Here is a 14,579-nt window from a genome sequence, read left to right on the forward strand (position 1 = left end):
CCAGGCTGGAGTGCAGTGGCCGGATCTCAGCTCACTGCAAGCTCCGCCTCCCGAGTTTACGCCATTCTCCTGCCTCAGCCTCCCGAGTAGCTGGGACTACAGGCGCCTGCCATCTCGCCCGGCTAGTTTTTTGTATTTTTTAGTAGAGACAGGGTTTCACCGTGTTAGCCAGGATGGTCTCGATCTCCTGACCTCGTGATCCGCCCGTCTCAGCCTCCCAAAGTGCTGGGATTACACGAGTGAGCCACCACGCCTGGCCACAAGTTTTTTTTTAACTATTGTGGTGAACTTATACAGCAGCAAGCGCTGACCCAAACCGGGGAGAATATTATGGTCTTTGTTTATCCCAACCTGTAGATGTCTTCCTGCAAAAACAATGGAGTCTGATGACAGGTGCTGCCCTCGACCTCGCTAGAGGTGCTGTTAGCCACGGAATATACAATACATCACCTTTCTATACTTTTACTTTCTTAATTTTTATTTTTTAATTGTATTTTTTTCTGCCTCCCCTACCTCCTATATTACTTTTCTTTCTTTTTCTTTCTTTTTTTTTTTTGAGACGGAGATTCACTCTTGTTGCCCAGGCTTCAGTGCAATGGCACGATCTTGGCTCCCTGCAAACTCCGCCTCCCAGGTTCAACTGATTCTCCTGCCTCAGCCTCCCAAGTAGCTGGGATTACAAGTGGCTGCCACCACGCCCAGCTATTTTTGTATTTTTAGTAGAGATGGGGTTTCACCATGTTGGCCAGGCTGGTCTCAAACTACTGACCTCAGATGATCCATCTACCTCAGCCTTCCAAAGTCCTGGGATTACAGGCATGAGTCACCACACCTGGCCTGCTTTTCTAAAATTCAAAAAGCAATGTTGAATTCTGACAGCATCTGGCCTCAAAGGGATTGTAACATCAGGAAAAACAAACCCTTTGGTCTTGCCCTAAAACCAGCCTCTTGGAAGTTTCCAGGACTGACCAGAGCTTGGGAGTTGAAGTCTTTCTGGCCCTAAGACTCTTCACCCTCCTCTTCAGCCTTCATCTCTCCGCTGAGGGGCTTGGGTGTGGAAGAGGCCACCCTGTCCCCCAGCTCATGTCTGCTGCTACCAGCATGCCATGAGGCGGTGGGCGTGGCTGATTTCTGGAGTCCAGTGGGGATAAGTCTCTGCTCTCTGCTTTGTGTCCAGTTCCCATCGTGACAGAAGCCAGGCCATGGCTCCCAGTTGGCCAGGCCTAGGTGAAGTAGTATGTGCCCCAGAGAGCCCCATGGAGGCAGAAGATGAAGGAGTGAATGGGACAGGGCACAGAGGGAGATTCCAGGGGAAAGGAAGGGCCAGTGAAAAGGAGAGGGCACTGCCCACCAAGACATTCACTGCAGACCAGGGAGCAACGCTAGGGACTGTGGGACTCAGCCAACAGCAGGGCCCTGAGGTCTCTACTGAAGGAAACTACAAGTGAACTGAAGACCTGAGCACCTGAAAAATTGGCTAATGAGCCAAGAGTTTGAGACACACAGGGCAAGAGATACCCAGGACATGTGCCAAGTGCAGGGCCTGGGCCACAGGGTAGGGCTTAGAGGGACAGAGCTGCCCTAAGGGGGCAGGCCTCCAATTGGGGTTCCACTGCCAGCATAAGGCAGAGATGAAGAGGTTGGCTTGGATTCTGACAGTTTCTCCCCAACACGCACACCTATAAATGAGGATAACTGACCAGGTATGATGCCTTGTGCCTGTAATCTCAGCTACTCAGAAGGCAGAGGTGGGAGGACCACTTGAGGCCAGGAGTTCAAGACCAGCCTGGGCAACATAGTGAGATCTCATCTCTTAAAAAAAATAATAATAATAATAATTAGCCAGGCATGGTGGTGTGCAACAGTATTCCCAGCTACTCAGGAGGCTGAGGTGGGAAGATAGCTTGAGCCCAGGAGTTCAGGGCTGCAATGAGCTATGATCATGCCATTGTACTCCAGGCTGGGTGACAGAGCAAGAACCCGTCTCTCTAAAAATTTTTTTTTTTTAAAGTGAAATTTTAAAATAAATGAGAATTATATCAGCACCTACCTCCTGGGTTGCTACAATGTGAGGCTGAAGTAATACACATAAAGTGCTGAGCACAGAAAAGGCTGGGTTTGTTCTGAATTGTACAGTGGCTAGGATACAGGCACAGAGAAGGAACAGATGTTACCACCAAAGACTCCTCTTAACTTGGGACGCTGTACAGCAGACCACTAGATTTCTTAGAATCCTTATACAGAGATAGCATTTTAATACTTACATATACATTTATTTAACCCTTACAACAAGCCTAGGAGATCAAGATTAGCCCATTTTACAGATGAGAAAACTGGGGTCAGAATGGTTATCTGACTTGCCCTGGGTCAGTCAGTAAGCGGTAGATGGAGATTTGAACTCTGATCTATGTGACCCCAAGCCCAGTGCCCCTTACGCTATAAGAGGGCCTTGGGCCATGTCCCATCCTGCTCATGCTGATGCCAGCGTGGGAGTCACCCTCACAGCACTTGGCCCACCTCCTCTTGAGCCCAACTTCCTCCTGAGCACATAATCCCAAAGGCACCAGGCCTTTTCTTCCTTAGGAGATTCCAGCCTAGGAGTCTGCCAGCCCCGCTTCCCTCCTCTCCTCCTTCCCATTCTCAGTCACAGAAAGTCCACCATCATCCACTGAAGAGGCTAGGCTGACTCTCAGCCCAACTCTGGAGCCCAGCTCCTCAGGGGTTACAGCTCAGCCAGGGACAAGCTGGCCTAAATTCCTTCCCAAAACACAATGATTCTTATCAGCGATGTTTGGCTTTCAATCTACCACCCCCAAAGCAGTAAAATTTCTTTTACCCTTTCTTCCCTCCAACTGTGTTTTTCTCAGGCCCCAATTCAATTTCTAAAAATGTGGGGGTTTAAAAAATAAAAATAATACCATCCAAATACACAGAGTGCATAGGAAGAATGTCTTTTTTAAAATTTTCAATGCCTGCACACTGAAAACTAGAAAACACTGCTGAGAGAAATTACAAAACTCTAAATAGAAAGATATGGCCTATGTGCGAATCAGCAGACTCAATATTGTCAGAGCGTCAATCTTCCATAAATGGTTGCATAGATTCAGTGCAATCCCAGTCAAAATCCCAGGAGGCTTTCATGTGGATATTGACAAGATACTACTAAAATTTATGCTGAAACACAATGATCCTGAATAGCCAATGCAATTTTGAAAAAATAGTGCACGGTTAGAGAACTTATAGTAAGTAGTTTCAAGACTTATATAAAGCTATAGTAATCTAGGAATACAAAAGACTTATTGGGGAAAAACATTTTTTTAAATTACAGTAATCAAGGCTGTATAGTATTGGCATAAGGATAGGCATATAGATTAATGAAACAGAATAGAGTGTCCAGAAATAGGCCCACAGATATTGAATCAATTGATGAGCAACAAAGATGACAGTGGAGAAAATATCATCATTTCAACAAATGGCACTGAAACACATGGACACTCATATGCAAAATAATAAGCTTGCCCCTTACTCCATGCTGTACACACTAGTTAACCCAAACTGAACCATAGACTCAAGCGTAAAAGCTAAAATTGGCTGGGTGCGGTGGCTCATGCCTGTAATCCTAGCAATTTGGGAGGCCGAGGCAGGTGGATCACCTGAGGTCAGGAGTTCAAGACGAGCCTGGGCAACATGGTGAAACCCCATCTCTACTAAAAATACAAAATTAGCCAGGCACGGTAGCGGGCGTCTGTACTGCCAGTTACTCAGGAGGCTGAGGCAGGAGAATCACTTGAACCCAGGAGGTGGAGGTTGCAGTGAGCCAAGATCATGCCACTGCACTCCAGCCTGAGTAACAAGAGTGAAATTCTGTCTCAAAAAAAAAAAAAAAAAAGAAAGAAAGAAAGCTAACATTATGAAGCTTCTAGAAAACAGGGCCGGGCGCTGTGGCTCATGCCTATAATCCCAGCAGTTTGAGAGGCTGAGGCAGGAGAACTGCTTGAGCCTGGGAGTTTGAGACCCGCCTGAGCAACATAGCAAAACCCCATCTCTACAAAACATAAAAAATTAGCTGGGCATGATGGCGCATGCCTATAGCCCCAGCTACTCAGGAGGCTGAGGCAGGAGGATCACTTGAGTCCAGAAGGTCGAGGCTGTAGTGAGCTGTGATTGTGTAACACATTTAGTTTCCTTATGGGAACTATTTACACCCATCCTCCATGGCTCTGGAGGAACGGCTCTGAGGATCAGGTGAGAGAAGGGGCTGTATGAGAAAGTGATTTGTAAACTGCAATACTCGTTATTATGTTTTTATCACTATCAACAGAATTAGGCTCCAGGCTCACTCAAAAGCAGCAGAAGCAACTCTAGCCTGGAGGACGGAAATTCTCAAAAAAAAAAAAAAAAAAAAAAAAAGGAGAAGAGGAGAAAAGAGTCTTGCCCTGTTGCCCAGGCTGGAATGCAGTGGCACAATCTTTGCAACTTTTGGGCAGGCAGAGATTTCTTGGGCAGGACACCAACAAAGCACAAACCATACAAGAAAAGGTTGATACACTGGACTTCATCAAAATTAAAAACATCTGCTCTTCATAAGACACCAATAAGAAAATGAAACGGCAAGTCACAGGCAGGAATAAAATATTACCAATACTTGTGACAAAGACTTGTATCCAAAATATATAAAGAACTCTTAGGCCAAGTGGCCCACGCCTGTAATCCCAGCACTTTGGGAGGCCGAGGCAGGCGGATCACCTGAGGTCAGGAGTTCAAGACCAGTCAGGCCAACATGATGAAACCTTATCTCTACTAAAAATACAAAAATTAGCCGAGCATGGGGGTGCACGCCTGTAGTCCCAGCTACTTGGGAGGCTGAGCCATGAGAATTGCTTGAACCCAGGAGGTGGAGGTTGCAGTTAGCCGAGATGGTGCCATTGCACTCCAGCCTGGGATACAAAGTGAGACTCTGTCTCAAACGACAGCAACAACAACAGCAACAAAATATATAAAGAACTCTTACGATTCAATAAGAAGACAAATAACCCAATGAAATGATATTCAAATGACCAATATACACATGGAAAAATGTTCAACATACCATTCATCAATGGGGAAACACAAATTAAAACCACAATGACATACTACTACATACTTAGGAAAATAGCCACAAGTTAAAACTGACGATAGCTGACCATAGAATATGGAGCAACTGGAACTCTCATACATTACTGTGTAAAATGGTAAAACCACTCTGAAAAATGCCAATTCTATAAGTTATGCATATATCAACCATATGACCCAACAATCCACTCCTAGACAGTTATCCAAGAGAAATGAAAACATGTACCCACAAAAAGAGGTATACATGGATGTTTATACCAGGTTTATTTGAAATAGTCCAAAACTGCAAATAACACAATTATCTTTTTTTTTTTTTTTTTTTTTTTGAGACAGAGTCTTGCTCTGTTGCCCAGGCTGGAGTGCAGTGGCACAATCTTGGCTCACTGCAACCTCTGCCTCCTGGGTTCAAGTGATTCTCCTGCCTCAGCCTCCTGAGTAGCTGGAATTAGAGGCATGCACCACCACCACCACCACACCCAACTGATTCTTGTATTTTTAGTAGAGACAGGTTTTCATCATGTTGGCCAGACTGGTCTCGAACTCCTGACCTCAAGTGATCTGCCCGCCTCGGCCTCCCAAAGTGCTGAGATTGCAGGCATCAGCCACCATGCCCGGCCAAAATAATCCAAATATCTATCAAGTGGGGAATGGATAAACAATTTGTGGTATAGACGTACGAAGGAATACTCAGCCATAAAAAGGAATCAGCTATTGCTATATTCAAAGACATGGATGAATCTCAAAAGCTTTATGCTGAGCAGAATAATCCAAGCATAAGAGGCTACATACTGCATGATTTCTTGATATAAACTTCTAGAACAGGCAAAACTAACATATAGTGACTGAAAGCAGAGAATTGGAGTAGCTGTGGGCTGGTGGGAGAGGGTTGATTGCAAAGATGAACAAGGGATCCTTTGGGATGGTGGAAATGTTCCATGTAGTCATTGGAATCACCACAAATGTGTTATACATGTGTATAATTTGTTAAAACCCAAACTATGCACTTTAAAATGCATGCATTGGCTGGCCGTGGTGGTGCACGCCCATAATTCTAGCACTTTGGGAGGCTGAGGCAGGTGGATCACCTGAGGTCAGGAGTTTGAGACCTGCTTGGCCAACATGGTGAAACTGTGTCTTCACTAAAAATACAAAAATTAGCTGGGCATGGTGGTGCACACTTGTCATCCCAGCTACTTGAGAGGCTGAGGCAGGAGAATCGCTTAAACTGGGAGGCGGAGGCTGCAGTGAGCTGAGATTGCACCACTGCATTGCATCCTGGTAAACATAGTGAGACTCCATCTCAAAAAAAAAAAAAAAGAAAAAACATGCATTTCATTGTATATAACAACGATTTGGGGGAAAAATAAAGATGATGTTGGCCGGGCGCGGTGTCTCAAGCCTGTAATCCCAGCACTTTGGGAGGCCGAGACGGGCGGATCACGAGGTCAGGAGATCGAGACCATCCTGGCTAAAACGGTGAAACCCCGTCTCTACTAAAAAAAACCCAAAAAACTAGCCGGGCGAGGTGGCGGACGCCTGTAGTCCCAGCTACTCTGGAGGCTGAGGCAGGAGAATGGCGTAAACCCAGGAGGCGGAGCTTGCAGTGAGCTGAGATCTGGCCACTGCACTCCAGCCTGGGCGACAGAGCGAGACTCTGTCTCAAAAAAAAAAAAAAAAAAGATTATGTTTTGTTTCTCTAATGGAATTATAGTAATGACACTTCCACCACCTGGGATGGTGTTTAGAACCTCAGCAACCACTGAGAGTGAGCCTGGACTGAGCACTTAGCACGTATGTGCCAGGCACCCCATCCAGCCCTTTCATTCATTGTTTCAATTAAGCCTCAAGCTCACCTCTCAGACTGGTATTCTCCTAACCCAAAGCTCAGCAAGGTTAAGACATTTGTCCAAAGTCACACAGTTAGCAACAGGCAAAGCTGGTGTTCACTATCTTGTGCTTTCATAAACTTCTCTGTACTGTCCCTAGAGAGGAAAGAAACTCAACCAGTGCAGAGGTCACACACTGAAGAAACATCACCAAAGTTAACTATGATTTAAAAAGTTGCATCCACAGAAACTATTTCTAGTTACGAAGCCATTGGGATGACTTAAAGACTGGATTGGGGGCCAGGCATGGTGGCTCACACCTATAAGCCCAGCACTTTGGGAGGCTGAGGTGTGTGGATCACTTGAGCGACCAACATGGCAATCAACATGGTCTCTATTAAAAATACAAAAATTAACCAGGCATGGTGGCACGCGCCTGTAATCTCAGCTACTCGGGAAGCTGAGGCGGGAGAATCCCTTGAACTTGGGAGGTGGAGGTTGCAATGAGCCAAGATCGTGCCATTGCACTCCAGCCTGGGTGACAGAGCAAGACTCCGTCTCTAAATAAATAAATAAATAAATAAATAAATAAATAAATAAATAAATAGACTGGATTGGGTAACTGGGCCTGTCTTGTGCCCAGCTCATCACATAATGCAGTGCATTTTCATTTATACAACATCACAGAAGTTAACATTTGTGGAATTCCTAGGCATTCAAAGCCAAAATAAAAACTCTTCGGCAATCCTGGACTTCCAGAGCCAGGACCAGCCCTGTTAGCGTTAGGGAACCTTAGCACCTCCAGGTGCTACTAACCTTGGACATGAGTGATTTGATGAGGGACAACACAGAGAGTGTCCTAGAGCCAGGACTAGCTCAGCCCCTGACCTCTGGTCCGCCTCCTGTCCCACTGCCACCATGCTGTTCTGTGAGCCAAACTGACAGCCTAGCAGGGATCAGTGCATCCCGTCTCACTACTGAGGACAGAAAAGAATGCGTGGCCTTACCCATCTCACTACAGCCAAGAGGGTCTAAAAGAGTCAATTAAGCAGGGAAGGGAGGCTTCCCTCCACTCTCACCCTCTGTAGCCTCTCTGCAGCCACTGCTGCCCTGGAGGAATCATACTGTCTCAGCACTGGAGGCTGTTCCCTGTAGGTTGAAGGGCCCAGACTGGAAGCAGGACAAGGTTTCTATTCATCCTCCCCCACCAATTCGCTGTGTGACATTGGGTTACTCACTGAACCCTTCTGACCTTCAGATTCCTAGTGGGAACTATTTACACCCATCCGACATGGCTCTGGAGGAAGGGCTCTGAGGAACAGATGAGAGAGGTGGCTGTATGAGAAAGTGATTTGGGCTGGGCATGGTAGCTCATGCCTGTAATCCCAGCACTTTGGGAGGCCCAGGCAAGTGGATCACCTGAGGCCAGGAGTTCGAGACCAGCTTGCCCAACATGGTGAAACCCCGTCTCTGCTAAAAATACAAAAGTTAGCGGAGTGTGGTTGGGGGCACCAGTAATCCCAGCTCTCAGAAGGCTGAGGCAGGAGAACTGCTTGAGCCCAGGAGGTGGCAGTTGCAGTGAGCCGAGATCATGACACTGCACTCCAGCCTGGGTGACATACCGAGACTCCGTCTCAAATAAAGAAAAAAAGTGATTTGGAAACTGCAATGCTAGTTATGTTGTTTTGGTTTTGTTTTGTTTTGTTTTTAATCACCATTAACAGAATTAGGCTCTAGGCTCACTCAAAAGCAGCAGAACCAACAGCTGGCTCACTGTGGTTTGGGGTTGGGGGGTTGCCTCACCTGAAAAATTGGGATAATAATACATGCTGCTTGAAGCAGTGAGTTTTGGACCAGAGATCCTTCTGGGGTCACTTCCAACTCTGAAGTCTATGATTCTATGATTTCAAAGAGCCCAAGAAGATTGGCCTCACCAGCCTTCCTGATGTTTGCATATTCTCTTATCAGGATGCCAAAGCACTTCGTGTTATAATCAAATGCAAATGACTGCAGAGGAACAAGCACTTTGCCTCACTTTCCCACTACAGTGTAGATGACTGATACCAGATTCCTCCCAGAGAGGAAATGCAGATGGGAAGCTGGGAAACCTGGTCTGAGTCACCAGAGGGTTTCTTCACTGAGCGCTCAGGCTGAATCCTGTCTGTTCCCTGAGACCAAACACTTAACATCACGAGGCCCCAGTTTTAGCTGATTCTCTGAGCATCTGTCCTGCTCCCAAGATTGGGGTGGTGGCGGCTTTTGTGTCCTTTGTCAGCTCTTTCCAGCTGGGCTCCTGACCTGGAAGAGGTGGCTCCGATACTCACTCCTCCCAGCTCTAACCCAGGCCTATTTGACCATCTCACCTGTCATTTTCAAGGCTGCTCCATCCATGTTCAGTAACCTCAAATTCTAACCGCATGCACTGCTGAGAACACCTTTTCCTTCCAATACAGCAGCTAGGGTGGTCCTCCTGGAACCCCTCTCCTCTCATCCCACCTGACTCTTGCCCCATTTCCAACCATAAAAACCAAGTAAACAAATGAATTGTGGAAATGAGCCAATGTGTAAGAGAATATAGGTACCATTTTTCCCATCCCTTTTCATTCCAGCTCAGAAAACTGTTAGGGCCAGGACATCAAGATTCTATACCTGGTGTCCTTAATGAAAACAAACTATCCAAGCCCGGTGGCTCATACCTGTAATCCCAGCACATTGGGAAGCTGAGTTGGGTAGATTGAGGTCAGGAGTTCGAGACAAGCCTGGCCAATATGGTGAAACCCCGTCTCTACTAAAAATACAAAAAATTAGCTGGGCATGGTGGCACACACCTATAGTCCCAGCTACTCAGGAGGCTGAGGCAGAAGAATCGCTTGAACCCAGGAGACGGAGGTTGCAGTGAACCGAGATCGCATCTCTGCACTCCAGCCTGGGTGACAGAGGGAGACTCTGTCTAAAAAAAAATAATAAAAAATAAATAAAATAAAATAAAATAAAAGTCACTAGCATTAGTTGAGCACTTACTGCGTGCTAGACACTGTCCTAAGTGTTTTACACATACTAGGTCAATCCTCTATAAAATAGGCAGTATAATCTTCATTTTACAGATTGAGAGACTGAGAGACAGAGAAGTTAAGTGACTTGGCCAAGAGCACACACCTAGCAAGTGGCAAGACTGACCCCAGAGTCTGTGCCCTAGTGATGACATCCTGCCTGCCCAGGCAACAACCATTCCTTCAAGCCTGAAATATTTGGGCAACAAACATGTTGTGTACTGCTCTTGGGATGGATCGCAAAAGGATCAGTCATGTCAAGTTCAGCCTCTTCTTTGTACAAAAGTAGAAAGTGAGGCCCAAAGACTGAGTGGTCTTCCCATGTCATTAGCAAGCTGAGCCCAGAGCTAGGGTCTGGGATGATACCCTCCTCCACAGCCCAGACATGTTTTCACCAGGGGTCATGACCTGGAAATTAGCCCACAGCCCTTACTCCAACCTGTGCAGAACTTCTCAGACCTTTACACACCTCTCTCCGGCTACTTCTTCAAAGCAGCCTCTAGCAGGTTACTTGCTTGGTATTTTCTTGCCTTTGCTGTACATACCCAGACTGCAAGCCTCCTATTGATTCGGGGTGAAGATTTTAAAAGGAGGCAAGGCTTAAAGTAACAGGCTGTACATATTGGAGTTGGCTTTGGGTGGAGGGTGGGAAGGTGCCTTCTTACCCATGATACCCACCCCCATCCTTCACCAAATCCCTGCAATTCAGGGTCAGAGAAGAAGGGACTTGGAAACAATTGCCCTATAACTTTTGATCCAAACATTCCCCTCATAGTTCCTGTCCCTCTCTCTCCCCAGTGTCACCTACCCCACTGTCTCCCCAGGTGTCACCCACCCCACTGTCTCCCCAGGTGTCACCCCCCACTGTGATCCTCCTTTTCCAACCATGTACACACACACATACAGACACACACACACACACACACACACACACACACACACACACACACACACACACACACACACAGGGCCCTCTCACTCTTTCCGGTGTTCTCCTGAGAAATCACCCCATGCCAGGTCTGAGATGTGGTCGGGTTTCCCCAGCGCACGGTTCCTTCCTGCGTCTCCAGCTGGCGCTCTCACGGTCCGAGGCTTCCCCCATTCCCCCTGCACGCGCACGATCCTCTGCCCCGAGACCGGGAACAGCCCGCCCCACCCATCCACCCAGCCCTCTCGGTCTCGGCTCCGCAGGGCGAAGGCGGAGGGTGGGGAAGGAGTCCGAGGCAAGGACGGCTCGACGGAGGCCAGGACGGCGGCAGACGGGGCACCCGCGTGAGGATCCCGAGAGGGCATCAGAGAGGGGGACTGACGCCTGAACGGGCGGAGCCAAGACAGACGGGGCAAGGGTCCGAGGCGTGCGCAGAGTCCAAGACCCGGCGGGATGAGAAGAGCGGCGGCGGAGGGGACCAGAGACTCGGACACTGAACAGGGCGATGGATTCGGAGTCGGGGAAGCAGGAGACCGAGCTCAGGGCGCGAACTCCGACTGCGAAGTGGGCTGGGTCGCGCCAGGCTAGGGTCTGAGTTCGAGACCTCGGCGGGGCCAAGGACAGCGGGAGGGAAAATTTGGCCCAGCTGTAGTGGAGGAGGGAGAGGCGGGCGGGCCGGGGAGCGGGCGGGGGGCGCGGCGGGCACTGACCCGAAGTAGGAGGCGGCGGCGGCGGGCAGCGCCAGCAGGCAGAGCCCGGCCAGGGCCAGCGCTGGCGGGGGGCGCATGGTGCCGGCGGCGCGGCGCCCTCTAGCATCTCCTCGCGCCGCTCAAGCTCGCAGCGCCGCCACCAGCCGCCCGCGGGACTTTAAACCAGGTGGGGCGGGGCAGGCGGCGCTGGGGGAGGGAGGAGATTGGGAGGTGCCCCAACCCCGGGCGGCGAGCCCCCCGCCCCATTGGCCCCGCCGCCCTAGCTCCGCCCCCTCGCGGGTGCGGCCACCACCCCGAGCCCGCCCCCTCCCCGCCCCCATTGCCCCGCCCTCCGGCCCCAGGTGAGCGCTCACCTGGCGCCGCGCCCGCCCGAGGTCGCGGCGGCGGAACGTGAAGCCCCCAGGGCCTGGAGAGGCGGGGAGGAGGGTACGAGGCGGGGACGGAGGAGATTCTGCCTCTCCGGGGTGGGGCGAAGGCAAGCGCAATGGCTTCTCCGAGGTAGAGAAGGTGGAGGGGGAGGAGGAGGGACGCATTTGGAGTCGGTGGAAAACCCGGGTCATGTCCGCCCTCCTGCCCAGCGAGTATGGGTCTCTTCGCCGCAGCCCCCAGACTCAGGGCAGGGCCGGGTCCTGACGCAGAACCGCTCTCTGGAAGCGGGGGAAATGCATGTCCAATGGCTCGGAGGACCCTGTTGCCAGGCAGAGTCTTGGTTAGAGGGGAGAGAGGAAAGGGCGCCCTGTTTTTAAACGGGAGAGTGACTGTCACTGGCGAGGTGCACAGCGTGGGCCTCCGTGGGCTTTTGACAAAATGCTGCTGATATTCCCCAGCGCAGAAATCCAGAGTGGACAGTGGGGCAGACAGAGCCCTGAGGGAGGAGGGACCCACTTTCCAAGGTGTGTAGATGCCAGAATCTCTGGTAGATAGGGTGGGACCTTCAAGTGTTGGGCCCCAAAGTTCTGTTTTGCTTATTGTTTTTTAAAGTTTAACCCCAATTTCTGCAGCGAAGGTGCAGAGATCAAAGCAGTGGGTGGTACCTGTCTAGAAAGCAGACATACAACCAATGACCCAAGTGAGAGTTAAAATGTTTTTGAGAGTCTCGAACACTAGGTTAAATCAAGCAAAACAAAATATAACTTGCAATGAATGTCAAGATCTGCATGTAAAGTTTCCAAAAAATTAGTCATGCATATGGAACATCAAGTGACAGCGACCTTGGCTTTTCAGTGGACACCAGCATGGTAGGGGGTTGGGAGAGGTGTTGGGGAGATGGTGGCTACTGTGTTAGGTGGCATTAACAGAGGAAGTCCCCCCCCCACCGCCCCTTTGAGCTCAGTTTCTCTGTCAAATGAGCACAGTGATTAGATGATCTGATGATTCCTAGCAGCTCTGCCAGCCCTATCAAATTCCATGGTTCTATTTATTGAGGCCACATGGCCCAGTGTAATGTGCAGAGACCTGGAGTCAAATCATGTGAGTTATGAGCCCCATATGAAATATGGATGATGAGAAATATCTAACAGGATTTTTGTGCAGGTAAGATGTTAAATGCCAGCCAGGCACCGTGGCTCATGCCTGCAATCCCAGCACTTTGGGAGGCCAAGGTGAGAGGATCACCTGAGGTCAGGAATTCGAGACCAGCCTGGCCAACATGGTGAAACCCTGTCTCTACTGAAAATACAAAGACATTAGCCAGGCGTGGTGGTGCATACCTGTAATCCCAGCTACTCGGGAGGCTGAGGCAAGAGAATCGCTTGAACCCGGGAGGAGGAGGTTGCAGTGAGCCGAAATCATGCCATTGCACTCAGGCCTGGGCAACAGAGCGGGACTCCATCTTAAATAAATAAATAAATAAATAAATAAATGAAAAGATGTTAAACGCCTTGCAGGTGCCAGCACCTAATATCAGTGATTGTTATACCTGCAGGCAGGACCGGGGTGTGATGCTGTTTACAACTGGTTCTCGAGAAAGGTTGACGGTGGTCTGATTTGTATCATTTGTTGATCTCTGTGACTTAAATATTCTCATCATGGCTGACTTCATGCCACCAATGTGGCATCGTTTCTGATCACTGGAGTTAAGAAGAGATGTGCACAGCTAGCCCTGCAGGCCAGCTGGACCCAACTCCAGCGTATCACTGGTAAGACTTCGAACCATGGGCCGGGTACGGTGGCTCAAGCCTGTAATCTCAGCACTTTGGGAGGCTGAGGCGGGTGGATCACGAGGTCAGGAGATCAAGACCATACTGGCTAACATGGTGAAACGCCGTCTCTACTAAAAATACAAAAAAATTAGCCAGGCGTGGTGGTGGGCACCTGTAGTCCCAGCTGCTCCGGAGGCTGAGGCAGGAGAATGGCGTGAACCTGGGAGGAAGAGCTTGCAGTTAGCCGAGATTGCGCCACTGCACTCCAGGCTGGGCCACAGAGCAAGACTCCATCTCAAAAAAACAAACAAAGAAACAAACGAACAAACAAACAAAAGACTTTGAACTATGATCACAGAAGCTAGAGCATGAGGGGCCTGAGCTGGACCAGTATGAGTCAGAGAGAAGGAACAGCCATGGACTGGGATGGCAGATAGACCCCACCAGGCCCCAGCCACACCCCCTAGGCAGGTGAGGATGGAGTGGGTTCGACTCAGGCTGCCCAGCTGCTCTTCCTGTTCTCATGCCCCTAAGCACACACAAGCATGATTGTGCATGGAGAAGGCAGGGCACATTCTCCCAAAGTGACACCTTTTCACAATTTCATGAAAGTTACATGTTGATGTCTGATGGGTAAGCCTATGAATCAAAGAGACTGGAAGAAGCACCCAAGACTCAATGGAGACATCAGTGGTTGGAGAGTGAGGAATACGAGGAAAATATTTAGATGGATGCTCTTGAGTCCTTGCCAGCCAATGGCATGGCCCCATCCTTGGGCTTCCTTCTCCTGATGTTAGAACTGTACCAGGTTT

Source organism: Macaca nemestrina, chromosome 17 (genome assembly GCF_043159975.1).
Source record: "Macaca nemestrina isolate mMacNem1 chromosome 17, mMacNem.hap1, whole genome shotgun sequence".
Taxonomy (NCBI): domain Eukaryota; kingdom Metazoa; phylum Chordata; class Mammalia; order Primates; family Cercopithecidae; genus Macaca; species Macaca nemestrina.